General features: G+C 36.4%; 1 protein-coding gene and 1 long non-coding RNA gene across 5 annotated transcripts in view; one reads left to right on the forward strand and one right to left on the reverse strand.

Annotated features, from left to right (window-relative positions):
• Positions 1 to 27990, forward strand: part of edil3a (EGF-like repeats and discoidin I-like domains 3a) — a 185070-nt gene that overhangs the window by 34473 nt on the left and 122607 nt on the right. The window lies entirely within an intron of this gene.
• LOC309499038 lies at positions 4993 to 8284 on the reverse strand. 2 transcript variants are annotated; one of them, XR_014206110.1, is made up of 5 exons: positions 7766 to 8284; positions 6358 to 6562; positions 6042 to 6107; positions 5671 to 5794; positions 4993 to 5307 (listed from the first exon to the last, which is right to left on the reverse strand). It is a non-coding gene; the product is annotated as an uncharacterized lncRNA (long non-coding RNA). The 2 variants fall into 2 exon arrangements; XR_014206111.1 differs by having other exon boundaries at positions 4993 to 5322.

The raw sequence follows: 27990 nt of genomic DNA on the forward strand, positions 1-27990 counted from the left end.
TGAATTGAGAATTTTAGGCGGCAAATAGGTTATATTCAGCACATGTGAATTTACACCGGATTTTCTCTGTGCCCAGATAAGAATGTTTGCAATTTGCATATCATTTAAATTAATGCCTCTATGGTGTAATAAAGTGTGCATCATCCGAGACAGGTGATTCTGTTCTGCTTTTGAGTCACGGGTAAGTCATCAGACAGCACTCCAACTGATTCCTTAGCATCCAAATAAGCTACTTTTTGGTGTTGAATGTTTCCTAAGCCTCTTTTCTACTCTAAAGCCTCTTTTCAAACTGAACCCTTGAGAAGAATGGAGGTGCTTGGCTCAGTATTGATGCCTACATTTGTGAGTGTTACCCAGGTTTTGCTGGACCCAGATGTGGATGATAACTTATACATCAAAAACCACAGCCATGGAAGTGATGTTTCTTTTTGCTCTCATATTAATGGGATGAGTATATGAAGCATATGGTAAGAAAAGGTCATGCTCCCAAGTACAAAATTCTCATAAATCCACTTAAAACTCTTGAGAAATTCTCTAAATGTTAACAGGCTGTTGTATCAGTTACGAGTCTGGATTTCTAGAAGCTTGGAATCTGCATTTTACAGTGTGTATATAGGCAATTTAACTCTTATATAACTCTCAACTACTCCTTTTTAATTATTTATTTGTATTTTTATAATATATGTTCATAATAATCAGAATAAGAATGGGTTGAAAAACATGGATGTCAGGTAATCATATATCGTTGGAAATGTCTCAACTAGAACAATACAATAAGCACACATTTGTTTCAATCACACTAGCTGCATTTTCATGGACCCTAATAATACTATTGTAATAGTAGCACTAGTAGCACAGTCAGAAAAAGTCACATGTAACCACATCAATCGGAATTAATTGTCCAAATCTGATTAAAATTTCATTTGGATTGTAAGGAGTGGTTTAAACCTTTTCTGATCCGATAGAGAGGACATGTGAACACTTGATCATTTAAACTGGAAAGTACTGTGCATGTGCAGTGAGAAATGGCGTAATGACATATGAAGCGGGGAACGAGCTGTTGTTGTTGTTGAATAAAGTGTCATAAATGACTGTCATGTCATTCTAAAATTCTCCTTCCACTCATTATCTGTGAAGTGGAGCAGAACAACAGTCCATGCTTCGGACTCTCATCCACAGACGTTCTTACTGCTTGATAAATACTGTATAAGCAGCACGGCACAGCGGCTCATGTGCTTGTCGTTTCCTAATTAGGGCCAGTTGCATAAACACAGCCATTATGTTAAGACAGTGTCTTAAGTTCTAGTATGACCCACTAACAGTTAGTCAGGGGCAGTCAGTCTTATTTTTCGGTATCAAATTAGGCTAATCTACATTTTATGTAACTGATTTTAAAAAAAAAAAGTCTAACTTCTAAGACTTAGAGGTTTGTGCAACCGGCACCTGAAATAGATTAATATTAAGTCTGTTCTAAAAAAGAAAAGAAGCAATGTAGGAGAATAGTATGCGAAAACAGTTGCAAACTCTCTATTTTCGTGCAGTGTACACATGTCTTTTCCTATTTTAAGCTGGTGACATAAATGCTCACACCAACCCAATCACTTTATTTAGCGTTCATGCAAACACTATGTTCGGATTCCTCAGTCAGAATGAATTCATTGCTATTGGCAGTTTCTTGTCTTGAGGCAGTCTACACTAGATGCGATAAAGCAAACGTTGTAAATCCATTTGTCCTTTGTGTCAGAAGTTGCACAAGCGCTTGGGGTAAGTCAAAAATAGAATGGGGCATCAGTTTACTGTCGGGAATTTGCCGTGTCGTACCACGCTACATCCAATGTAGACAGCGTCACTGATTATAATGGGTTCTATTTTCTTTTGTCGCATAACACAGCTTGTGTCTAGCGTAGACACGTTGTTTTGGTAGTTGGACATCTGAAGTAGATTCATTGTCTGCTTTACATTTACCTGGCACTGGCAGTCCTTTCACAGAGTTGTCCATGCTTAGTGCAGCACCATGCATCATTCATGTATATTTTTACACGGCTCCCTGCAATGCTCAAATCTGATTCTTCACTCACAACATGTAGGTGCTACAACTGGTAACAGACTGTACAAGCTGGTATTGCAAGTAATCTTGAGGTAATAAAATATGTAAAATTAATATTATTTGTTCAATTATATACTTATGTGGATAATTGCATAATAATAAGGGTGATCATTTTGCAGTGGGGTCTTGTATGAAGGAGGGTTTTTTTTTTTTTTTTTTTCATTATCTGTTGACTGTACAATCTTGCCATGCCCCCATTTTTTATTACTCCAAGTGATATTTAATAGTGTATTCTCATTTTACCTTATCTGATCATCTAACGCTCACTAAAAGTAATCTTAATCTTTAAAATATAATAATTTAATAACATTATTAAATGTAATTTTAGCAAATCTAAACATTAATATCCATTTGTCATATTGTACATTACAATGATGTGATGCCTAAAATTCACTTGTAGCAGTTAACGTTTACATTTTAGTCATGACAACTCTCGGAGTGAATTTTTTAACCAACATTTATTGGAATGGGGCATTGAATGTACATGCATTGCATACATATAGTTGATTTTGTTTGACAAGATCTGCTACCTTGCTGCTGCTGCTGTGCAAATACAATAATTTGTTCAGCTTAGTTAAAATAATATGCATAAAGGAAATGCTTCTGCAGGATAAGAACCCCTGTAGCAGATCTCTACAGGTGGTGCTGGGGAGGAGGGGTAAACAGAAGTTTTCATAATAGTGCAGCAGGGCAATTGCAGGCTTAGTTACTAAATATATGCTTTCGTGGATTAGGAACTACGTGTGATTGGCTAATGCCACGGCGTTAGAAGAACCTGAATAAACTATGTATTTATGCATTTGGCAAATGATTTTACCCAAAGCAAATTACATTGGATGCAAGGTATAGGGGAGAGCGGGGCACAACCTAACGCTTTTTGACTTTCTCAGTTTGTGTAAATCTACTTATGGTTCAGAGTATTTATTTTTTCCAACATTAATTTCCCACATGTCTAGTACAATTATGTGGTTTTGTTTTATTAATACAGTATACTTTTTTCTTGACATACCCCGAAAGAATGGAAGTGAAATGTGACAACATGCCCCATAGGTGGGGCACATTGTAACATAACATATGACAGCTTAAAATGTTATCTGATCTAATAAAAAATATATACAAAACAAACTAAAATATTTTCTAAATAAAATACAATTAAAAAACTTTTTCATATAAAATAATGGCAATTTTTAATAATTAAATATAAACAAATTTTTGAGTTTTGACTACGAACACATGAAAACAAAGCTATACAACATAGTTCAAAACAAATAAATAATTAGTCATTTCTGAACATTGACTCTCAGTCTTTATTCACCTTTTTCTCACGTTTTCCCAATAAAATTTATAAAATTAATAAAAGTATAGAATATAATAGCATATTTCTAATAGGGGCACATTGTAACGCAGTGTTACAACATGCCCCCGCCTGCACAACTGGGGTTTAAACCCTGCTAGTGTCTTCTGCTAGTTAGCGAAACATTAAAGAACTATCTCAACTGTTAAATAACATCTTGGAGATTAAAATAATATCAGATTTGTCTTATTTTAAATAAACACAAAAAATAGAGATGAAAAATTAACTTAAGTAAGAAATTTACTTTTGCTATGGTTTAATAAATATCTATGGATATCTTCCAAAAAAATAATAATTTTGGTGGAATTTTTTTTTTTCTATATAGTGTTGATATGGCAACTAGTAAATACACTGTAATAAAATAATTCCTTAAAAAAACGGATAATGTACTGGCAGAAAATTACCCGGACATGTGCCGTTAAATTACGGACAGTTCCTTCACCTCTAAAACGGAAAATTCTGTATATTAACAGTACATTTTCTGTACTATTAACGGATAATCCTTATACAGAAATGTCTATATTTATAGAAATTTTATAGCATATATTTTGGTGGCAAATAATTCAAGAACGATATATACAAATTGAACATGGTTTATTTTTATACACATTTTCATGTAAACATTCTTAAATACATTCATTGGGTAAATTGGGTATTTCATTGGGTAATATATATATATATGACATAAATGAAACCATGTACAAAGCACCATTAAAAGTGCTTGTATTGTGGAATAAGTTTTTAGACATTAAACAAACAAGAGACAATTAAAAAAAGAAAACATGAGAAGGTACTTGCACAATATTGGTGTTGCACCAAATAGCTCTCAAAATTATTTGAAAAAATCTTCATAAACTGTGAAAGTCAAGATTCAAAACATTTTCAAATGCAATACAATACAAATATGATACAGAAAGAAACAAACAAAAACAAATGGAATAGGAATACAGGTCTGCTGCCTTTATCATTAAAAATAGCTTTAGACAGTCAATAGTAGAGTGAAATGTTAGTGTTGATGCCATTTTTCTGTAAGAGAACACCATATTCCTTAAAGGGTTAGTTCACCCAAAAATTGTAATTGTCATTAATTACTCACGCTCATGTTGTTCCATACCCCACAAGACTTCCATTTGTCTTCAGAACAAAAATTAAGATCTTTTTGAGGAAATCTGAGAGATTTCTGTCCCTCCATTGACATCTTACACAACTACCAATTTCAAGGTTCAGAAAGGTATACAGACATAAATGTAATCCATGTGACTCCAGTGGTTTAACCTCAAATTTATGAAGTAATTTCTACCTTTCTGGAGCTTGAAAGTGGTAGTTGCGTAAGCTGTCAACAGAGGAAGAGAAAGCTCTCAGATTTCATTAAAAATATCTTCATTTTTGTTCTGAAGATGAACTAAAGTCTTGCAGGTTTGGAACATCAGGAGGGTGAGTAATTAATGACATTATTTTCATTTTGGAGTGAACAACTTGCGTGAAAAACTTTCCTTCTTCGGTATGTTCAGTTAACATTTATTCATTTTCATTTAGCTGACGCTTTTATCCAAAGCGACTTACAATTGCTATATATGTCAGAGGTCGCACGCCTCTGGAGCAACTAGGGGTTAAGTGTCTTGCTCAGGGACACATTGGTGTCTCACAGTGGATTCGAACCCGGGTCTCTCACACCAAAGGCATGTGTCTTATCCATTGCACCACTACCACCCTTTAGTTAAAGGTCCATTAAGAGATTTGACAAAAGCTTAAACTTTACATGGGTTTTCAGTTGTTCATACAGGAACTTCAGCAGTCTTGGAGGAATGTGTAGACGTTCGGTTTCCTTCATCTCAGCCCTTTCGACCTTCGTTCAGGATTTCTGCACAGGAAAGTTGGATATGAAGGAAAAAAATATATGTTTTTAGCTACACAAGAAATTAAATAAAGGAAATTGAACTACAAAGTATCATACAGACCAGGTTGAGGTTGAAAAACAATCGTACAGTATTTTACGTTCATTAAATTATCAACTGCCATCCCTAATTCTTTCAAATTCAAACACTGTATAAAATGCTAAGACTTCTGTTTCCAGTGGACTCCAATTGCATGTCATGCTAGCTTGTCTGCTCAACTATACCTTATAATATGTTTCATTATTTTCAATTATATAAACAGTAACAAAACAACATGCTCTATAAAAAGTTCTCATTCAAAATGTGTTGCTTACCTTTATATGAACTCCAGGATAAGTGCCATTTTCTTTGGGTATCTTGTAGCTCACTGCCTCAATGGGGTAGGAGATGTGGTCAATAATAACTTCTTGAATGACAGCAATCCTGAATGCCCATCACCTTAAACAAATAAGATATTACAAAATGAAAAACATTACACGATCACTTCAGAAAACCGCTCCAAAAATAGTTGTTTAAATCTTCCCTATACAATGTTTTTCTATTGAAGGGAGGGGTATCTTTGAAGGGGTATTCAGCAACCAACTTTTTAAACATTTTTCCTCAGACTTTAAATTTAAATGTGCTTTTGCCAATATTGAATACTCAATGATAAAAATTATATATACTAATAAAACAAAATATAAACCCATAAGGAGCATGCAGGGTGGTGCTTGGGATGCACAGTAACGTTAGTAGCTACATCAGCAAAGTCCTGTCAATAGATAAGAAAACAACAGAAACACTATGAAACAAACTAATGAGGAGGGAGCTGGTAAAGAATGACTAACGTTACAGGCAGAAGTATAACAGCAGTCATGTTAAATGTAAATTAATCTTTAAAGGTCACTATTTGGGGTTTAAAGTCAAATAATATGTGTAGTGTGTGTATAATGTCTGTGTGTTGTCTAAAACAAAGACGACATTAAAAAGTCTAACGTAAACATAACATTAACGTAACGTACCTCATTTGGCAGAAAATGTGGTGTTATCCTTGATCCAGCTGTACTGCATCTTCACACACAGTCTCTTCACGTTGTATCTTCATGCCTTTTAAATCAAGCAAGTCTTAAATGGCCTTTCCTTTTCTTGACGATTCATCTGGTAGCTTTTGTTTGAAGCCATTAAACTGCTCCAAAAACATGAGTGCTAACGTTCCTGCACTTTATACTGGGTGGTAAAACGCCTTTTTTCGAAGGCTTGATTGTGTTTGTGGGGTGCACTGTAACATGTGTTCATGCTTCGTTTTTAAAAATTCGCATTATTTTTCACATATTTAACCATTATTCTACACTGCTCTGTCCCTCCTTGTAAAAACGGTCGGATGATTTCCGCGTTCTATGAAGCCCCCCCCCCTTCAAAATACGCAATGGGCTCAGATTGGTTAGCTGGCCCAGTGTGTTGTGATTCGCTAACCGCCAAGTGCACGTTGTTCGGAAACGTCACGCCCCCTTATCTTTACCGGTAGTTTGTGCTTCAGTAAACAACGGCGTCAATATTGCCATACCAGTTTGAGCCCGAATCAGACCCAGAGAATGGTAATGGAGAGGATCGAGCAGAATCTGTGCAAGAACGGCTGTTAAAGGACGTTTCAGAAAGGTATGTTTTTTTAAGACTGCAGATCGCTATATGACACTGTTACTTTCGTATATTTAGAACGATTGTAGCTAAATATCTGTCGCCTGAACTATTAATCCAATACGAACACTAAACATTGGCTTTACAACAGTAGCCAAATCAAACACAAAACCATGTTTAGCATGCCTGAAGATAAACAAGCATGTAGATAAACAATACATAAAAGCTATAATCAAAGAATAATTTACACTGATCACATAAACGACAACAACCACGAACATTCCAAGTTCGCTGCGCTGGTGATATTAAACAGAAGTTTGTATGTGTTTGTCGGATAAGTATGAATTAATGTTAGAATTTAAAAAACTGGTTTGTGGAGCCAAACAGCGTTGTCCTTCGTTTACTTCCTTGCTACAACGTACAATTAACAATACGAACTATCACAGGAAAACACAACGACGAAAAATAAATCATACTTACAGGTTGTGGCCCGTAAATAGTTTCTGTTTTTAAAGTTGGAACTGCTCCATCTTTCAGGACTAGCCGTTGTGCGAATCCTTCATCGGAGGAGGGGTTTATGTAAATATTGGGCTTAGTGATGTCAGCAAGCCCGCAGGAATGTGGTGTAGTCCCTGCTGGCCGTTTTTTGTAGTTCTTAGAAATTGATTTCTTTAAAAGCAAATATCTCCCTTTGCTTTAAACTTTGAAAGTTGTAACTTTGCAGATGTTGTTTATGCTCAAACAGCAACATTACACACTAACTAAAGTTAGAAAAGTGAAATCGTGTTTTACCACCCCTTTAACAGGTGCGCTCGGCACGAAATAAACCGCATCACCGACAAAATAAAAGCCAATAAACCAGTTACAACGAGGACACTATAACACATACAATCAGGGGAACTTCCACGAGTGTGAACTAAATCTTTCAATGTGTGACGATATGCATAAAACGATAAACGCGATGGCTCCGACATTGCCTAACAAGCCGGGTGGCAACTAAATAACGTTACGTAAACAGCTTATTTGACATTTAGCAAAATATAATTTTCGGTTTTTACCACAGAAGTGTCAGAATGGCTTCCACACATCCGAAATCCGACTTTAATAAGCAACTTTCGCCGCGTCCCCTGTGTGTGTAATGGCGCTTGCGTCTCAAACTTTTCGCGCCGATCAGGTTCTAGTTCCCACAATGCAACGCGTAATTCAAAATACGGGTAAAAGTCCTGTAAAAGACAAATACGGAAAATTCCTTCAAATTAATATGGTACATTGTACCGGATTTTTACGGATTTTTTTTACAGTGTACACAAAGTTTCGTCATCCAAGCATGTGCGGAAGTAGCCTATTTAAAACAAGCGTGTTACAACTAGCCGCGCGTTAGGTTGTGCCCCGCGCTCCCCTACATTTTATCATACATTCTTTCAGTTATCAGCAGCAACATGAAATACTGGTCAGCTTGTTATTATGTGTGTGACACATGAATTTGGTTAGATCCCTGCACCTTTATGAGTTACATACGTTACATTTTATTTAGGCCTTAAAATGGTTAACTTTAGTAAGCTACTGAAATATTTCATCATTAACATCTGTTAATGTTAATTGACATATTTTTGTGAAAATTGGGGCTACTTAATTGATAAACTAAGCTCTTAAATCATTGGCATATGTTTATTAGCAAACCTTTTCAGTCTCCCCTCGTTGACTCACTCTCCACCTTTCCTGCTCTGGAAATATCCAGTTTCTCTCCTTTTTCTGAGCTTTTCCATGTGTACCACTCCATTCCATCCATTGGCCCATGCTTTATTTACACAAACACACATGCACACTCACACATGCAGCTCAACGAGTTATAAAAAAGGCTATGAAGGTGCCCTCTTGCTGGCCCATATGTTCACAATATGCCACCACTGTGATGGTCTGAATACAACTGCTGGAGTTGGGTAATGGAACTAGTTACTTTTTCCCTTGTGTAATGGCACACAGAAAATTGTCTGAACCCTGATGGCCAAGTGCCACACAAATTGATTTAATGAGGACTGCTGAGATACAAACTATATCACCTATCACCTCAGTTTTGCTGCTGCCAAGTTGCTGAACTTTCTATCTGTGGATTGAGTTATGGCTAAGCCTTAGTGTCTTTATTTTGGAGTTATTTCTTTGACTCATACTGACAGACAGTTCCTGTCGATTCTGGGAAGTTGTTTAACTTTCTAAAAGAGGCAGAAACATTAAAGGGAAAGCAAGTTAATTGAGTTGTTGGGTGGAGAGCTTCTCAATATCTGATTCTCCATGGGATTGCTCTGGTCGATCACACAGAACCTTTTGCAAATATGCATTGATACTTTAAAAAATGTTGTTAGTCATATTCCCAGCTGATTCTCAGCCAAAGTTTGGCTGCTCTTGTAGTGTTTTGATTTCTCTTCAGATACATCATCTGATTTAGCTGTTTTCTTTTTAGATTTCACATTAGCCATTTTGCTGCACCCTGCTGAGCAATTTAGCTCTTCATTCTTAAAGGGATACTCCACCGTTTTTTCATATTAAACTATGTTATGCCCTAAACTAAGACGAGTTGATACATACCTCTCTCGTCTCAGTGCGTGCGCTCAACCGCTCTGTCTTGCGGCGAAACTTTGTTAGCACTTAGCTTAGCCCAGTTCATTCAATATGGACCAAGCAGAGAAGCTACCAAACACCTCCACGTTTTCCCTATTTAAATACAGTTACTCGCGTAGTGTAACTCGACCTAGGACGGTGACACAAAACAAAACGTTGCGCTTTTCTAAGCGTGTAAAATGGATAACTATATTGTATGGCGGAATACCATAGCAAGTGCTTGTAAGCACTTCGACTTGGCGCAGTAATATCTTCACTAGAGTAGTGTTGTCACGATACCAAAATTATTGTTTCGATACCGATACCAAGTCAAGTATTGCGATTTCGATACTTTTCCTGAAAAGGGAGAAACACTCTCAAAGATCACTGCTGTGCTTTATTTTAAAACCGGGACAACATTCTAATCATATAACACACTAATAAATGAACATATGAACAGCAGATATATTAAACATTTGAACAAAATATGAAATATGAAATATAAAAAATAAATTAGAGCAATGACATTCAAGGAAAAAAAAAAAGATAAATTTAGCAGCATTATCTCATTTATCATAAGAAACATAAGAGCTTTATCTTGATTATGAACTTTGAATAAAAATATGAACAGCGATTATATTAAACAATGTTTAATATTGGTAACATATGATAAGCCTCATTGGTGATATATTTGACATGTGGGGAGAGAGTTGTGGAAGGCCTATACTTCATGTTAAACATAAATATATAGCAGCAAAGACAACAATAGGCTACAGAATAATTCGTTCTGTATTGAGAGGTGCAATATTTGAAAATCGATAATATTTTTTTAAATTACATTTATATTGTATTTATGTCAAAACTTTCAAACATCAAAATGTCATTTATTAATATGTATTCGTGTCAAAATGACATAGAAACATCTTTTCCTATTCTATTTTGCCTGGAAACGCTTCCAACAGGCTTGCATGTCGCGTGAAAAATAGGCGTCGGTTCTATTTATAGCATACACGCGTTTTCCGCGCGTCTCGAGCTGCGCCCAGACGCGTGTGTCACGCAAGCAGTTTACATGGGAGCCGAAATAAAAACGGACACGACACGCAGCCAGTGTGTCGCCGGCCTTACAAATCTGGAACGTGGTCATTCTTAGAAGTATGATACTAATAAATTAAGGAATCGTGACGTTTTTCATTTCCTATTTACTTTTGAAGTATCGGTGCACCGTGCAACAGAGCAAGGTAGGCAATGTACTTCCATATGTCACTCCTCGCGTCATCTTTTTCTACGAGTCGTGGACCACTTGTGCTCGCACATGCAGCCATCTCGCTGTAGTGTTTTGTCACATGACACTGACAGCGGCAGGTTCTTTGCTGCGTGCGTCAGGAAAAAAACACAGACGTCCATAGGGAGGCGTTTTTTCAAAAAAAAAATTTAAGTATCGATACTGATAAATTTAGGTATCGTGACGTTTTTAATTTCCGAGTATCGCGATACTTTTGAAGTATCGGTACACCGTGCAACACTACACTAGAGGGAGCGGGGGCCGGTGAGAGGATTTTTCACGAGTGAAGATATTACTACGCCAAGTCGAAGTGCTTACAAGCACTTGCTATGGTATTCCGCCATACAATATAGTTATCCATTTTACACGCTTAGAAAAGCGCAACGTTTTGTTTTGTGTCACTGTCCTAGGTCGAGTTACACTATGCGAGTAACTGTATTTAAATAGGGAAAACGTGGAGGTGTTTGGTAGCTTCTCTGCTTGGCCCATATTGAATGAACTGGGCTAAGCTAAGTGCTAACAAAGTTTCGCCGCAAGACAGAGCGGTTGAGCGCACGCACTGAGACGAGAGAGGTATGTATCAACTCATCTTAGTTAAGGGAATAACATACAGTAGTTTAATATGAAAAATCGGTGGAGTATCCCTTTAAGAGGGTTTCGATAAAGATTCCTCTCTCAGAGAGCTGGAGTTTAGCTGTTGAACTTGAAGGAAGGAATTATTAAATCAATGTGCCAAACTGATACCTCTCAATAATTAAACATTACAGAGTCATTACACAAAAGTAGTCATTACTGTCCTTAACATTTCGTCCCCTTGGAATTATAAGGTTCTATCTGACATTTTTGTCAAAATTTAGTTATTCACATATTCTTATTTTGTGACCACTTCTTTACATTATGTGATGTTGTTTTTTTAAGTTGTGTACATTTTGGAACTTTTTATTTAGAAAATAAAAAGGTTATTTCTACACAGTCGAATGGAATGCAAAAACTTTAAAGCTCAATATCTCAAAACTGCTCAGAACGCAGATAGAACCTTATAATTCCAAGGGGACGATTTGATGAAGTGCAAACTTGGTAAGTTTTACTCTAATTTAACATTTAAAGTGTTGTATACATTAGCACAGGGGTTTTCAAACTGGGGGCCGCCAGGGGGCCGCAGCAAGTTGAAAAAAAAAGCGGGAAAAAAAGTAAAAAAAACGTCACAAAATCTGAACATTATACTTTTAATGCTAATCTTTTAGAGATGAACTGATTGATCGGCGGCTGGTGACCAGAATTGGCCGATTTTCGGGCGATTTTCAGTCTGACATATGCCGATTCAAATGCACTCGGGCGCCGCATGATTAACATCGCGTAACATCAGCATCACACGTGCACACAGAACGCACATGTAGGAAACCTTGTGAATTACGGCCGTTTCAGACCGCGAGCGGCGCGTGAGCAGCGCGAATTTTTTTCCGGCGTGCATGTTCAGTGAGTGCATTCACACCGCGAGCAGGAGCAGCGCGTGAGCGTCAAGCAGGATCGTCGCGTGCCGTGAGCAGTATGAAGCGGAGGGTTTCGGCGCCGTCTATTTTTGCTGCGCTGCTCACGCTCAATTAAAGCGAAAGCACACTTTTGATGGACAAAATAAATATGATTTCACACAAAAAGTACCAAAAATGCACATAATTTGCATGTAGGCTATAGTGTGTTTTAACAAGAACTGGAGTAGGCTATGTCAGAAAAGAAAATGAAGACTCAAAAATATTTATAGAAAATTTACCCATTTAAACTTGTTTTTATTAATCAGTTTGGGTAAAAGTGGTGTTTTATAAAAAATATATTTATAGAAAATAAATATTTGTGTGTGCTGTAAAGTGGTTAGAAAAAATTTAATCAGAATCGGCTAAAATCTGTATCTGCAGGTCAAACTCAATGAAAAATCGGAATCGGTCTTGAAAATTGTAATCGGTTCATCTCTATAATCTTTCTGATTGGCTGGTATCAAACACCATCACATAATCTGATGTTCACCTAGATGTTTTATTTATTTATTTCTACATTTGCCGTAGTATTGTCGATGGGTTCAATAACACATCCTGCAAAAGGGGGGCCTTGGCCAGAATCTAGTAGTATTTGGGGGGCCTTGTCATGGAAAAGTTTGGGAACCCCTGCATTAGCATACTAATTCTGTCACATAAAATAAGCAGAATGTGTATGTAGAAACGTCATATTGTTGACTCTTGAATGCTAATGTTAGCAAACCATAACCTTGGTAACAGGAAGAGAAGCAGCCATTTTTCAATACTATCACAAAATGAGTTGTGGGGTTGATTCATACTTGATACATCACATGTCTACTACATGGCTAGCTCATCAACTTATTTTCTCTATACAAGTGAAATGTTTCAATTAGTGTACCACCAGAATTATGGTGATTTATTTTATTTTAATAAATCTCTACTTTTTATTGCAGTTTATTGCAAATTTGTCTCTCAGAAACATTTGACAGAAAATCATTGGTTGGTTGAGTTGGGATGCAAATGCAAATTTAGCCTACTTATATGTTACAAAAATCATATTTGTCCATTCAGCCTTGTGGATCAGTGGCCGTTCAATATGTAGCCTAGCACTGTTTCATTTTGCTTTTGGAGTGTTTAGCTTGTGGTGTTTCCTTACAAAAGAGAAGAAGGCAGAGCATAACAAAAGAGTTCCACTGATGGGGAACAAAAATGTCTGCAAATGGTATGGAGGCCAAGATTATGTTTTTTTTTGTTGTTGTTTTTTTACAGTAAATTATGCTTTTGCGTGCCAGTGTTTGATGTGGATATCATGGCATTATGTGTTGTCACGGTTAAACATCTAGTCTGGTATCAGAAATGTTGCAGTTTTAACCATTTAACCGTCACTTCCTTGACTGTGTAAGAACTAGACCATTTCTGCAGGGTAAATCACTTTGGATAAATGTCTAACTTACATTCTCTGATTATGATAAACTTCCTCATTAGTTACAAGCCATTGCTTTATTTATTCAAAGCTTATTAAGTCAAAACTCACAGCAAATGGTTCAGCTGTTCCTGAGTTTCTTTTGAATGTTCCTTATGAAAACCTCAAACAGCCACTAATTCTGGCTTTAAAGTTAAGCCATGCATAAAAACACAATAGCACAGCATTTTGAGTGTCAGTGATGTGCTCATTGGCCTTTTAAATGCTTAGGTAGTGTAATTTGGATCTCAGAGTGTGTGTGGAGCAGTGCGTGCCAAAGCACAGAGCTAGTGAGTAACGTCCCGCTGATAAGCAATAGGTTTTTTTGGCAGGACATTTGAAAACAGATGTGGAAAACACATTGATTCAAAGCAAATGATGCCAATAGCCATAGATCGCTGTGGTCAATGTGCCTTAGGCATGGCATAAATGAACATTTATCTGAACAATAACGATTCCCTTTGTGCATCGAGGTGGGCTGGAAGAGCCAATTAACAGTGAGTTGTTGCCTTTTATTAGTAGTACAGATACCCAACAGATTTCACATTATGCTATTCGTTTTGTAACTTTCATTTTTTAAGTTTAATTTGTAGCAGTTTTATTAAACTGCACCTTTTCACTTTTGTAAGGAACATTTTGAGTAGCTATTGTGTTCCCTAGAATCCCATAAATGTTATCCACATGAGACAAGGGAGGTTCTCAGGGGCCTTTAAACCCAATCACCACACTGGTGCGTTATTTTTTTTTCTTATATAGACTTCTATAGGCATACACTTTCTGCTGACCAGGCAGAAAACATGAGAATTAACCTGAACTCAGAGCACTGAAAGTCCCAGATTGAAAGGCAGTTAAAGATTCATGTTTCTGTTGCATTTATGCATGGGCATGGGTCCATTGTGGGGAATGACTATGTGTGTGCCTGAGGGAGAGAGCAATGTAAAAGTGATTAGTTTACATTGTTTGATTACTGTTGTTTGAATAATGTACATCTAAAAATCCTGAGGGCTTCAGGCGGTGCCTGCAAGGTTAAGCAGTGGCCATAGGCATACAGGACCTTCACGATCGTATGAGTAAATAATTTTAGTGTTTTATTAACTTATTGAATACAGTAAGTTGTGTATCATGTTTAACTGTCTGACTATACCAGCCGTATTTAAATGCTGGACCGTGGTCCAGTTCCGGACCCCGGCTTGATTCCATCGCGGGACATAATTGCGCCATTTTACCGTTTCTAAAGTGAGCAGCGCGTCAAAACAACGGAGCGGTACACACCACAAGTGCTCAGGCTCGTTTATGGTATGTTCTTTCGGCGCTACATCCTCTAATATTTTTATCTAGAACCAAGCATGCTTCATTCAAGCCCATTCTTCTCTCTCCCGCTAAAGACGTAAAGTGCCACAGTAAGAGCTGCAGATTATGTGGTTATTTTAACAACAGTAGCAGAAACACAGTGAGCAGCAAAATAGATGCTTTTGCTAAAACGTTGCAGAAAACGAGAATGCAGCATATACAATTATTTTTATCTGTCATACAGATGACTCCGACCATTTACTGTAACTTGCAGTTTTGTGACAAGTTTTGATTATATTAGATAATGTACTGTTTGTTTTTAGTAGTTTGTTACTTTGAAATAAATATAAAAATGGTCCATATTTTTTTAAACCATATTTCCCTGTACCCCCAGTATGTTTTCTCAGTCCAAGGCCTTCAATGTGCTATTCACCATAGGTGTCTAATAAAAAAAAAAATTAAACCTGAAAAAAAATCTGATCTAACCTGTTTATATGGATATCCAGTTGAAACCAGTAAATATTTACTTTTTTTTGGTAAATATTGGTAAAAAGTCTGAGACATTACTGCTTTGCTCCTCTGGGCCCAAGATGATCATCTTTGATTATTTTTGTAATTTTTTTGAATTTTTACAAAGTACTGCAGCTGCTCCGATGGAAATATAGCGACCGGACATCTTGGAACTTTAATTGAATAACCGTGGTCTATACCATATGGGTCAATGAAATGCACAAATTTTCTACCGATCTACTTTGCAAGGTTGATCAATAAGTGATGATCAATGATCAAAAGTGACAGTAAAGAATTTTACATTGTTACAAAATATTCTGAATAATCACATATCACGTTTGAAAACTCAAATATTAGCATCTTAATTGTTTTCAACATTGATAATATATATATATATATTTTTTTTTTAAATAGCACTAAATTAGCATATTAGAAAGATCAAATGAATGACACTGAAGACTGGAGTAATGGATGCTGAAAATTCAGCTTTGCCATCAAATCCTTATTACCAGTTGATATACCATTTAACGTCATCAGAGAAGAAATATGTCATTCCAGATTCAGTTTTTGATTAAAGATTACCATGCCAAGCAATTGTATTCTGCATATTAAATTGCATGGATTAATTGTTCACCACAAGACTAGTAATGTGCGCTATTAAAGTAAATAGGGTCAATTTTGTTTTCATGACTACATTAAACAAGTTTTTATTTATTTTTATTTTTAGGTAAGGCTATAGATGACTAACTTAAGACTATTCTAAGCAGTTTATTCACAAGGTTATGTTCAGAAAATAAGTTGCTATGGCTACTTGGATACTTTGAAAGTTACCTCTTTCTGGAACTGAAAGTTAAGGTTATCCATTTAAGTCGCATAACTTGCTTTCTGGAAACCCACCCCGGTTTGATGTCCACGTTTATATGTCACAAGCTTCAAATCAGAATTAATCTTTTGACATGCGCACACTGCACGAATATACAGAATTTTCTGCAGTTGTCACATACTAACCATCTTCCTTTTCTAAAAAAAAAAACGAAAAAAGCCGATTAATTGGGCAACGAGCACATCAACCTTTGTGCCATGATGCATATATTTATTAAGCAGTAAAAAGTTGTAGCAAGTCGTAAGCAATTTTTAAGTTATAAGTCATTACACCATTTCAACACCATTGCACATGTGCAGAATTTTCAAGTTTCAGTTTTGTTTTATCGAATGGATTTGAAAAAATGTATACAACCACTTACAATTGAAGTGAAATTTAAATCGGATTTGGACAATTCATACTGTTTGACGTAGTTACAAAGGAATTTTTTACAATCGGATTATAAGGGTTCATATAAATGTAGCTATTGATGCTTCTGTCGATTTTACTATTAGCTTACAGGGTAGCCCTATTAGTGCATGTAATCAACTTTTGTAGACCCTGTGTGTGCATGATTGAGTAATGTGCGCACCATTTTTTGTCTCTAATAGTATCCAGCTGTCTTATAGGGACATAATGATGTGTAAGAGGAAGAGAGCAGATGCGGTCAGTGGTCTGAACAAGCCGTACACTGTTAATGTTCTGCAGAGGCATTTTTGTGTTTCAAGTGGAGAGCTATTGAAACTAATGAATTGTGCAGATATAAAAGTGCTACTTATGAAACAGAACATCATCATTCTGTAACGATTTTCAGACGTCTTTCTGTCAAGGTTGGTTGGACCTAGCCTTAAGCCTAAAACAAAGGCTCAAGTGCTTATGGAGCACATATCTGCGTCTGTCGGCACTGATTGTCCGCTCTCCAAATAGGTTCTTCTCATCATAAGAGCGCCCTTCAGAAGAAGTGTAATTTCACATTAGTGTGTTGAGTATGTAATCCCCACTGTGATGTTGTAGGTGTAGCATTTAATCCAGCAATTCCATATGGTGTAATCTCCCCCTGCCATCCTACTGTATGTCACGTTACATTCCTTCATATTTGTGTAAGGTTTCTCAAACACTGGTCTCAAATGATACACTGATTCTTGAGCCAGGGAATAAGTGTTATTTTAGTTATCTACATCAGAGAGATATTCACATCTGTGTGTGTGTGTGTGTGTGTGTGTGTGTGTGTGTGTGTGTGTGTGTGTGTGTGTGTGTGTGTGTGTGTGTGTGTGTGTGTGTGTGTGTGTGTGTGTGTGTGTGTGTGTGTGTGTGTGTGTGTGTGTGTGTGTGTGTGTGTGTGTGTGTGTGTGTGCGCGCGCGTGTTTTCTACAGAATATAGAAAGTAAGTCAGGTTTGTAATGACTTAAGGGTGAATAAATTCTAAATCATGACAGTGTTTTCAACTGTTAACTCTTTCCCCGCCATTGACAGAATATTCCTTCATTTATGAGACAGCGCTTCCCTGCCACTGATGGAATTTTCCGGCTTTCCGTGTTTTCACTGTTATATGGTAGGGGCGATATTAGTACAGAGTACAGAATCTCCTGATCAAAAGACATATGAAGAAGAAGCAGAAACAAGCGATAACAAATGTAAGCAGATGCATTATGTAAAATAACGCGGCCATCAAAAATAAACAGCAAATACATCAAAACTGTCTAACGTTACCGAATAAAATTTCAACCCAGGACGCCCGATGGGACTGTGCAAGATTTGGGGGTGTTGATGGACTCGATCTACTCCATGTGTGTTTTGATCATCGTTCTAAATCCGATCCACATGTAGTCTTTGACAAAAACGTGATTTTTCCAGCTTTTTGGTCAAAATGTTTTTTAGGTTTGTTTAGTTTTTTGCTGTAACGTTTTTTTTTAGAATGTTTTTACTTACCAACATTGAAGTGTTGATAAAAAAGAATGCATGAAGCTAGAATAAAATTTTTTTTTTTTTTTTTTTTTTTAAACAGAGGGTCTGGCTTAGCCTGACAAGCCAACTCCGAACACATCTTCCTTTTTTAAGAATGACTTTGTGCCGTTCTTTATTCTTTTCTCAAAGAAAAGCTTAACACCAAGTCTTCCAGAGTCGCGGCCAAAGCCGATTCAAAAGGCCGCTGTTCGCCAGCAGCAGCAGCCATCTTCTTTGTTTTCAATCAGCAGGGAATTCACATGGAACCGTCACAACTCTATCGTCATTATGTTAAGCCCGCCCACCGACTCTATACACGATGTGATTGGCCTGACTGGAGTTTGGTTTTTCCTGCTCTCAAGCCAACGGAGAGTTGCTAGACGACACTGGCTGCAAAATAAGATTTGCTGCCGCTAGGGTGCCTCTAGATTTCTAGGCTAGGTCTGGCTGGCAACTTTTTTCAAAAATACTTGAGGGTAAAGTGGTAAACTGTTAAAAGGGAAACTATCCCTTTAACAGTTTTCTTTTGTCTTTGGTAAGATCATTGTGGTGAATTGTTAAAAACAATTACTTTATCTCTAGTGAATTTGTCTAGTTTTGAACATTACTGAATGTTAGGAGTAATGTAGTTGTGCTGTAATGGGTCTTGTTTCCAAAGGTTATTTTTTATTTTTTTGTCTGTGTTTTTACACCGATGTATTGGAGTAAAGGTCAAGAAGCTGCATATATCATTGTCACTGACTAAATGAATACAAGATTCGATCATGAATAATCTCCTTGTATTCTGTAAATATTTAAAGGCGAAGTGTGTAAATTCTGTGCCACTAATGCCAACAAAATGCAATAATAATGATTGTTTCAAACAGGTTTCCCAAATACTTCCCTCATCTGCCACTAGTTGGACAAACACATAAGGCAGATGCTTTCATCCAAAGCCACTTACCCCGTAATTTCCACCAACTGCGGAACGGCTGCGGATCCGCTCCGGAATGGCGGCGGAGTCAATAGGTTTCAATGTGTGTATTTTCACTGACTGCGGAACGGCTGCGTTCCGACTCCGGCGATCCACAGCCCTCCGGAGCAGATACGCAGAGCTTATATTTTTGCCGGATGCCGGAGAGCGCCGCAGCAAATCAGCACTTATATTGCGCGATCATACGTGAATTCGCGAGATCTCGTGGGTCCTCGTGACTTCAACTGTTAGTCATGGCCTCAGCCGTTCAGCAACAAATCCGGACCTGGTGGGTATTGAAGGACAGCGGAGCACGGAGCCGACACGCAGCGGAGCCGATCCGCAGCCGTTCCGCAGTTGGTGGAAATCCGAGTTTAGTGTACATTTAAAGTATACATTATACGTGATACCTTGTTACCATCATGCTATACCAGCAACAGGAAAAATTTACAGCAACAGTTCTGCTTAAACAGAACGGCTCAATGTCTGTCTGTGTTAGACAAAGATACTCTTAGACTGAATATACCCCCTGAAGCTGGTGTTTAGTGGGAGGTGACAAGCCCGTCACTCGGAATGCCACTGTGCTAAATGCAGATTAGATCCATTACCCAAATCTGCTCTGACCTTGTCACAATCTGTTGGAAGAGAGACGTGGATGTGACTCTCACAGCACTCAGCACTGCAAGCCGCTTTCACACATCCACCATCCGCTCATTTAAAGTATGATCATTTAGTAATTAACTTTGTCAAGTGATGAATGCTGAGATGAGGCGACTTGGAAACAAGTTTTTAGATTCATTCCATGAATTTGATGAGGAATAATCATTACTTAAAAAGAATGGGTACGAGTTCTTTAGCGCATCTTTCCAATTTTGCTTATCCTCGAGAGCTTATAAGTTGAGAAGTATTTTCAATGCAACGGCAGTTCATAATGACTAAAAATAGTTCACGAAGTTCAATTAGTGAGGTTGACTAGTTCATTTATTTCTTTTTTATATATATATATATATATATATATATATATATATATATATATATATATATATATATATATATTTATATACAGTAAACTACTATTGGGGGTTGGCATAAATTTGTTGTAATGTTTTTTTTAAAAGTCTCTTATGCTCACCAAGGCTGCTATATTTGAACCAAAAAACTAAATTCCTATAAAAAAATATTTATTGGAAATATTATTTAAAAAGAAAAATTCAGGATTCTTTGATGAAAAGAAAGTTCAAAAGAACATAATTTTATTTGAAATATAAAAATGTTATAACATTAGAAATGTCTTTACTGTCACTTTTTATCAATTGAATGCATCATTGGTGAATAAGAGTATTTATTTTTTATTTATTTTTTTAAAAAGAGAAAAAAATCTAACTTTTCAACAGTAACATACTGTAAATAGTTTGATATTTTTGATTGTTAAATGATGGTCAAGTACATTTTGAGTGAACTATTTCTTTGCATTGCAAAGTCATGCAACAGCCCCCTATTCTTGGCTATAGTTCTGTCTCCCATGCATCGTTCTATCAGATGTAAGGCAACAGCTCTCTTTCATTTTCCAGCAAGATCCACAAGCCCTTAAATCCTCACTTAACCTAAACCCTCCCCAAGCTTCCCTTTAGCTTCCCTCCTGAATTATCTAACACACCTGGAATTTATATAACTTATTTGTTCTATTACGTGAGTATCAGCCACAAGTACAGGCTTTTATATTTGCCTTAGGCTTGATCTTTTGATATACAATAGATTTTAGGCAATAAATACTAATGGTGTGACTGAAAGGTGTATTGATGGCCATGCAGTGCTTTCTTTAACTCAATAAATGCGTATTTGCTTTTTGTGTATTCATTCTAAGCAGATTGTAATGATACAATCTATGTTTTATACAAAATGTCTTGTCTTTTAATGGACCATAACCAATAACGATTCATCAGTGCTCCCCTAAACCTTTGTGACACCTCTGTGCGTGTCACGCTCCGCTATCTTCAGTATGCACCTTTAGGGTGGTATCAGCCTTGTACTTTCTATACCTGTTACATTATATTTGGATATTACTTTCTCCAGGATTTCAGAAAGATTAAGTCAATCCACCCATGGCTTAGCCTTATCACTCCGGGCCTGGATTATCTACATGAGTAGAGACCGCTCTGTAATAAACCATCATCATGATTAATTTCTTCTTGCCTTTTCTAAACTTAGACTCAAAGAACATACTTAAAAAAAAAGTAGTTGTGTGGAGGGGGGAAGTGTCACGGTGGGGTACAGGAAGGCAGACAATCATTTCAAATACAACGTTTTAATTACAATCTTGAAGACACACAAACAGGTTGATCCACACACACGCACGGTGATCGGACAGAGAATGGATGTGAGGGACCAACTTATAAAGCAAACACAAATGATGATGATTAATCAAACGCAGCTGAACCAAATTAACTCATAATGATGGTGGCCATGGTAACAAAGGAGTGGCGGGAAAACTGAACAAAGGAAAACATGTGACTAATGAAAACAAACTGTGAAATGAGGGGAGGGTTGGGTGATGAGAGTCAAATATACAATAATTCAATGGGCTGTGTGATTGTGCTGTGGAGTCTTGATGTCTGCATTTGACTATTTTGGCCATGACTTTCGCTTCATTTAAGACCTTTTGCACCGCCATTCTTTTGCATGTTAGACAATGTTTTTGGGTGGATCACTGTGTGCTTTAGTTGGATCATGATGCCAAGCATCTGACATGTGTTTGGGAAAATATTTGATTCATTTTCCTCTAAAATGAGCTGGCATGGTTGAGAAATGGGATTATAGGGAGATGAAAGGGTTTGTGCGTAATCTGATCGGCTCTTTTTCCATTCCATAAATCTCTCAGTGCTTCTCAGAATCACTGTTGGAGGAGTGGACACTCCTTAAACTGTAGAAGAACATAACACATGTTGAGAACCAACTCTCAAAAACAAAACAAAACAAACGTACACACACACACACACACACACACACACACACACACACACACACACACACACACACACACACACTCTCTCTCTTTTAAAGTTCGACCCATAATGCCACACAGCAGGGCTCTTTCTTTCAGGGGTGAGATTATCCAGATTGAAATTTATAGAGTGAATAACTTTTTTTGTCTTAGCACTTTCCATTGGAAGTAGCTTGTTGCCATGAGAAACAAAACTAAATACTCATAATACTGTTTGTTTATTTTGCATAATAATTAGGGCTATTTAATGTTAAGTTTTTAGGGTTTGGCTAAAAACTCCTTCAGAAAGGACTGGCTAGAGAACAAACCCAACAAATACAGTGGTGGCCAAAAGTGATGTCCAGAGGGCATTTGGTTTTAATGACCCTATATACTTTTTATAAAACTTAATTTTTATTTTTTTTATGACCCTACAAGTTTGATTAAATCATTCAAATATGAGTACAATATTGTACATATTTTAAATATTACGGAAGATCAAAAACTTTAAGGTATTTATCTGAATTTATTGGGAAATTTACCATTAACGAAATGTAGATGGTATTTAGAAACTGATAAATAATATTTAAAATATATTTCTAATAATAATATTAGTACTAGTATTTCAATTTCAATATTTTTGACTATAGCAAGTCTACATACATTTTAGACAGCGGACACAAAGAAAACACATACACTGTAAAAAAAAAAATTACATCCCCAAGTCAAAAATTTCTAGTGACTGATCACATCTAAATTTTTCAATTAGTCTGACGTATTATTTCTCATTGAGCCAATGTTAACAGACTATTGCAACAAGAATTGCACTTGGGCCAATTAAAAAATTTAGATGTGATCAGTCACTAGAAAATTTTGACTTGGAGAGGTTAGAATTTTTTTACAGTGTATGATTTTAAAAATACTATTGTTTTTATGGCATGAAATGTAGTTTTAAGCTGTTTTTTGTTTTTGTTTTTTTCAGCGAGCATGTAATTTAAACTTCAAATCTGCAGTTGATTTTTATGAATACATTTTCTCAGGAAATTTGCTCAGACGGAGGTGAAGTTTCTCTTATTTAATGAAACAGTCTCATTGTACACGTGTTGATTAGGGGTGCACCGATCCGACTTTTTCAGTCCCGATACCGATACCGATGCCTGGGCTTTGTGTATCTGTCGATACCCGATACCGATCCGATACTATAGTTGAATTAATAATAAACTGTATACCTTCCACCTTATACTTTCCTTGAAGAGACTAAAGGCACCAGACTTTACTAACTAAACATAACTAAGACAAAATAACAGATGTATGTAATGTGTTGAATTCTTATTTATTTAATAAACAATTGTGCAATCAAATCGAAAATAGAATGTAATCAAACTTCTTTAAATAAATGTAAAAAAAAAAAAATGTAGCAGTGGAAACAAAAAACAGTGTATTGGTCAAACATACAATAGTAATCTGACAGTTACCAAACATTGTAAACATGAACATTTTTTTTTGGGGAATTCTTATAAATTTGTTATATAACAATTGTGCATTCAAATCTAAAATATAATGTAATCAAACTCTTAAATTAAAATAAGTAAAATGTAGCCACAAGAAACAAAACAGTGCATTGGTTGAACATACAATAGTAATCAAACAGTAACCAAACATTGTAAACATGTAAAAATATAAAGTGCAAAGTCCTGCAAACAGGAATTTAAAATGCAACATAGCAGCTGAACCTGAGAATAAAAAAATTAAAAGTTGGTCGAACAACAACTTGATCACACATACAAATAATAATAACCAAACATTGTAAACATGTAGTGCAGTGTCACACCACCATCGCAAACATGACCTGTGAATGCTCACTTAATCAGCAATGGCAAATTTAAAGTTTTAATGATCATTGTTTCATATTTAAAAAAAAAAAAAAAAAAAAAGAAGCAGGGTTGTGTTTTATATTTCGTGTTGTTATAAATATATGCAGATAATCAATGTACGCGTTTGCCTGAACCACATTTATGTGGCCATTATAATATGTTTAAAAAAAATGTTTAAATGAAAAGAGGCAGAGTGGTGTTTTATAACATATTTCGTTTTATTGTTGGCTAAAATATACATAAAGAGATGACCGGAGTAGCCAGAGCGAGCTGAGTGACGCGATCAAGAGCGCTGCTGTTCCATTTGCAGAATAACCGGACTCGCGTCCTCTCGTCCTCGGGAGTTCGTTCTCCTGAGTCGAACTTGGCAAGTCCGAACTACCAAGGACGCAAGTCCGAAGATTGCGTACTTGGTATTGAGAAACGGCCTCTGGCTCGCTCCATGTTGCTTCTAGCATGCGACACACGTGAAGCTGACGAATGACGTAGGTTCTGCTGCGACGACAAAAAAAAAAAAAAACGGATCGGCCCGTGGATCTGTTATTTTTTCCGATCCCCGATCCAGCTATTTTGTCAGTATCGCGGCCGATATCCGATCCTAATATCGGATCGGTGCACCCCTAGTGTTGATATACAGTACTGCTTTGTCAGCTAGCTTCCGTTTTTTTTTTTTTTTTTTTTTTTTAAGAATTGTTTGCAGCTGTTATTTGCATAAATCCATTTATATAAGACTTGATTAAATGTGTGTGTGTCTAAATGGTGCCGAGCCATGTGTGGGGAAAAAAGTGATACTTTCACCACTTTTTGATTTGACGCTTTTTTAACGAGATTTGCACAGAGTTTTGCTCTGATACGTCAGGCAGCACAGCCATTTAATCAAAATCAATCTACGGGCTGTTTTAAAATGATTGACTGGCTTGTGGGCTGCCAGGTGAAAAGCCCTCCTATACAAGGTCAGTATGATCTGTGTAGTCATTCAGAAAAGGCTAATTAAAAGTATAACCTGTACTTTGGAGAGTGTATGGAAGAACTGTTATTTAACCACTAGAAATGCATGATGCTCAGTTTGTCTGTCACAGACCATATATTATAGCACTATGACTCATGGCACTTATTTATAAAGCTGTAATTAACTGTCTGTGCATTACTGACTCAAAGTATGTGATACCTATTGACACACATCCACTTTAGAAAAGGCGCTTTTGAACTGATACAATCCTTATTGGCATTGGTTACATTTGCCTGTGGCTGTACTGACTAGCTTTTTAGAAGTTATCACTTAGGAATGTGCTTTAAATGTGTAGAATCAGGGCAGATGGCAAGATATTTGTGAGAAATACACTATCGTTCAAACGTTTGGCATTTAAATTGTAACACTATTTCACAATAGTATTGTTTTTACTGTTTTTTAAATATTTTTTTATATAAAATAAATGAAGCCTTGCTGAGCATTAGAGACTTATTTTAAAAACATTAACAAAATCATACTCTTACCAAACTCCAACTTTTGAATGGAGATAGTCAAGCTCACTAATTGACCTTCATAAAACATTATGATCTGTCATTGCATATAAAGACTTTACTGCTCAACTTATAAGCTTTCAAGGCTATACAGAATTGAAAATATATGCTAAAGTACTTGTACCTATTCTTTTTAAGTAATCATTATTCCTCATTAAATTTCACATGTGAAAATTCCACTTTTTTTTCTTTCAAAAATATCATTATATTTATGTAATATTTGCCAATATTGATATTTAACTCTTTCCTTGCCATTCTGTCATTTATGCCACAATGCTTTCACACCATTGACACATTTTCCCAGTTGTTTATATCCATGGTAAGCATGGTAATCGAGAAAAATGTCAAACACACAGAGAGGTGCAAGCTATTCTGGGGGCCACAATATTTTGTGAATATGATAAAAAATGCTGGACCTGGCTGGCAACTAAAAAATACAACACTGGCAGGGAAAGAGTTAATTGTGCATTATTCATAATTCAATTTTCTTTTACATCATCTAATGCTCAATTATTTCATCTTTTTATAAGGACTAATCATTTAAAACAGTGTTAAATCTGATCTTTAGCAAATCTCAATAGTATCATCTACTTCATATGGTACATTGAAATGTAATGCCTAAATTAACTTTTTTTGTGTGTAATTTTTATAGACAAAATAGTACATAATTTCACTGTCTGCCATTTATCGGTTATATATCATAAAATGAAAATAATTGGCAGCTTTTATGTTAAACAGAGTCAATCAATCACCTATATTAACATGAACTTTGACAGTTTACAATTGAATATTGTAAAATGTTGGTTGCTCAGTGCTGCTACTGCATCTCTATTTAAAAAAAGAAAAAGAAAAAAAGTAGTACTTGGAATGCTCAGAGCTATAAAATTGGTTCATCCCTCTAATAGCAGAAATATTGTAGAATTGGATGGGCTGTTTTGATGCGCCAAAAAACTGGGATGATTCAACCACATTTAAATTTTGTCTCAGTAGAAGAGTTTTAAACCACAATAAGTTTAAAAATTATTTCTATTTCTTTGGAATGTTAATTACTATACACAAAATGTCAGTGTTACAAAACCCAGTACTGACATACTTGGAGTCTAACTGGCAGTTAATTGATGTCTGAGTTGCCATAAGAACACATTGTTTATGTACCGTACACCATTTTTTTTAAGTCTACATCCATATTCAGTTTTTAGAAGTCTACATCAATATTCAGTTTTTGCCATTCAAGTGTTGCTCTCTTGACATCCACTGCTTTTTTATATTTTCAAATTCAATGTTTCCTCTCACATTTTTGATTAACTGAACGGCATACATTCCTCTTGCTGAATCCTGAAAGAGCTGCTTTGTAAAGGAAGGCTCCTCTCTACAGTAGCATGCCCGGGATGAGTATAATGACGGCTGCTAACAACCATTCTGGCTAACTACCATTTCACAGTAATTATATAATTGCTCAGATTTTGAATTCTCTGTTAGACCCAAGGGATTTACAACAGCCTGCGTAAAAAGCTGATTGTCAGATTTTATTTTCAGAATGAATGCTGTTTATCAGCCATTAAATATAGCTGAATCAAAAGAAAGAATTAGCTTTTACATATCTAACTAGTTACACAGAATTAATCAAAGTGTCAGAAGGATGGGGCGGAACAGATACAACACATCAGTTCCAGCACTAATTGAATGAGTCTGTGACGTCTGACAGCAATGTCTTTCTTCCTGTAATCAGTTTAAAGAGTCAGTGTTAGAGACTGTGCGGTGCCACTGTTTGGCTCAGATGGTGTTCTAGCTGCTTCAGGAGAAGATGCCACCTAATTTTTCACCCAGATCCAGTGTCTACTGATTTATGTCTCTAGTCTACATGTTCCAACAGAAGCACAATATTATCACAGTGATGCAAAATGCTACAATACTTACACAAAAAGATAAGTGTGATCTCATTGTGGCAAGCAGGACGAAGCTGGTGGCTCGATTGCTAATGGTATGTCACAAAGGAGCTCTGATTGGATACAAGGAGGAGTGACGACAGTGAAGGATGAGAGAGAACCAGGCCTGGGACATTTACATTATGTTTTGTTTATGTGTGTGCTGCTGTCGTCTGTGAGCGGCTGCTGCTTTACTTTCGTTTTGTGTTTGTTTATTTTAGAATTAAAATGTGTGAAACGTTGCCGGTTCCCGCCACTTTCTTCCCTGAACACTAACCTCTCTAGACTTATTTAAAAGCAGACACTTGGTAGTTT

This window comes from Leuciscus leuciscus (assembly GCF_965113295.1).
Source record: "Leuciscus leuciscus genome assembly, chromosome: 5".
Lineage (NCBI taxonomy): Eukaryota > Metazoa > Chordata > Actinopteri > Cypriniformes > Leuciscidae > Leuciscus > Leuciscus leuciscus.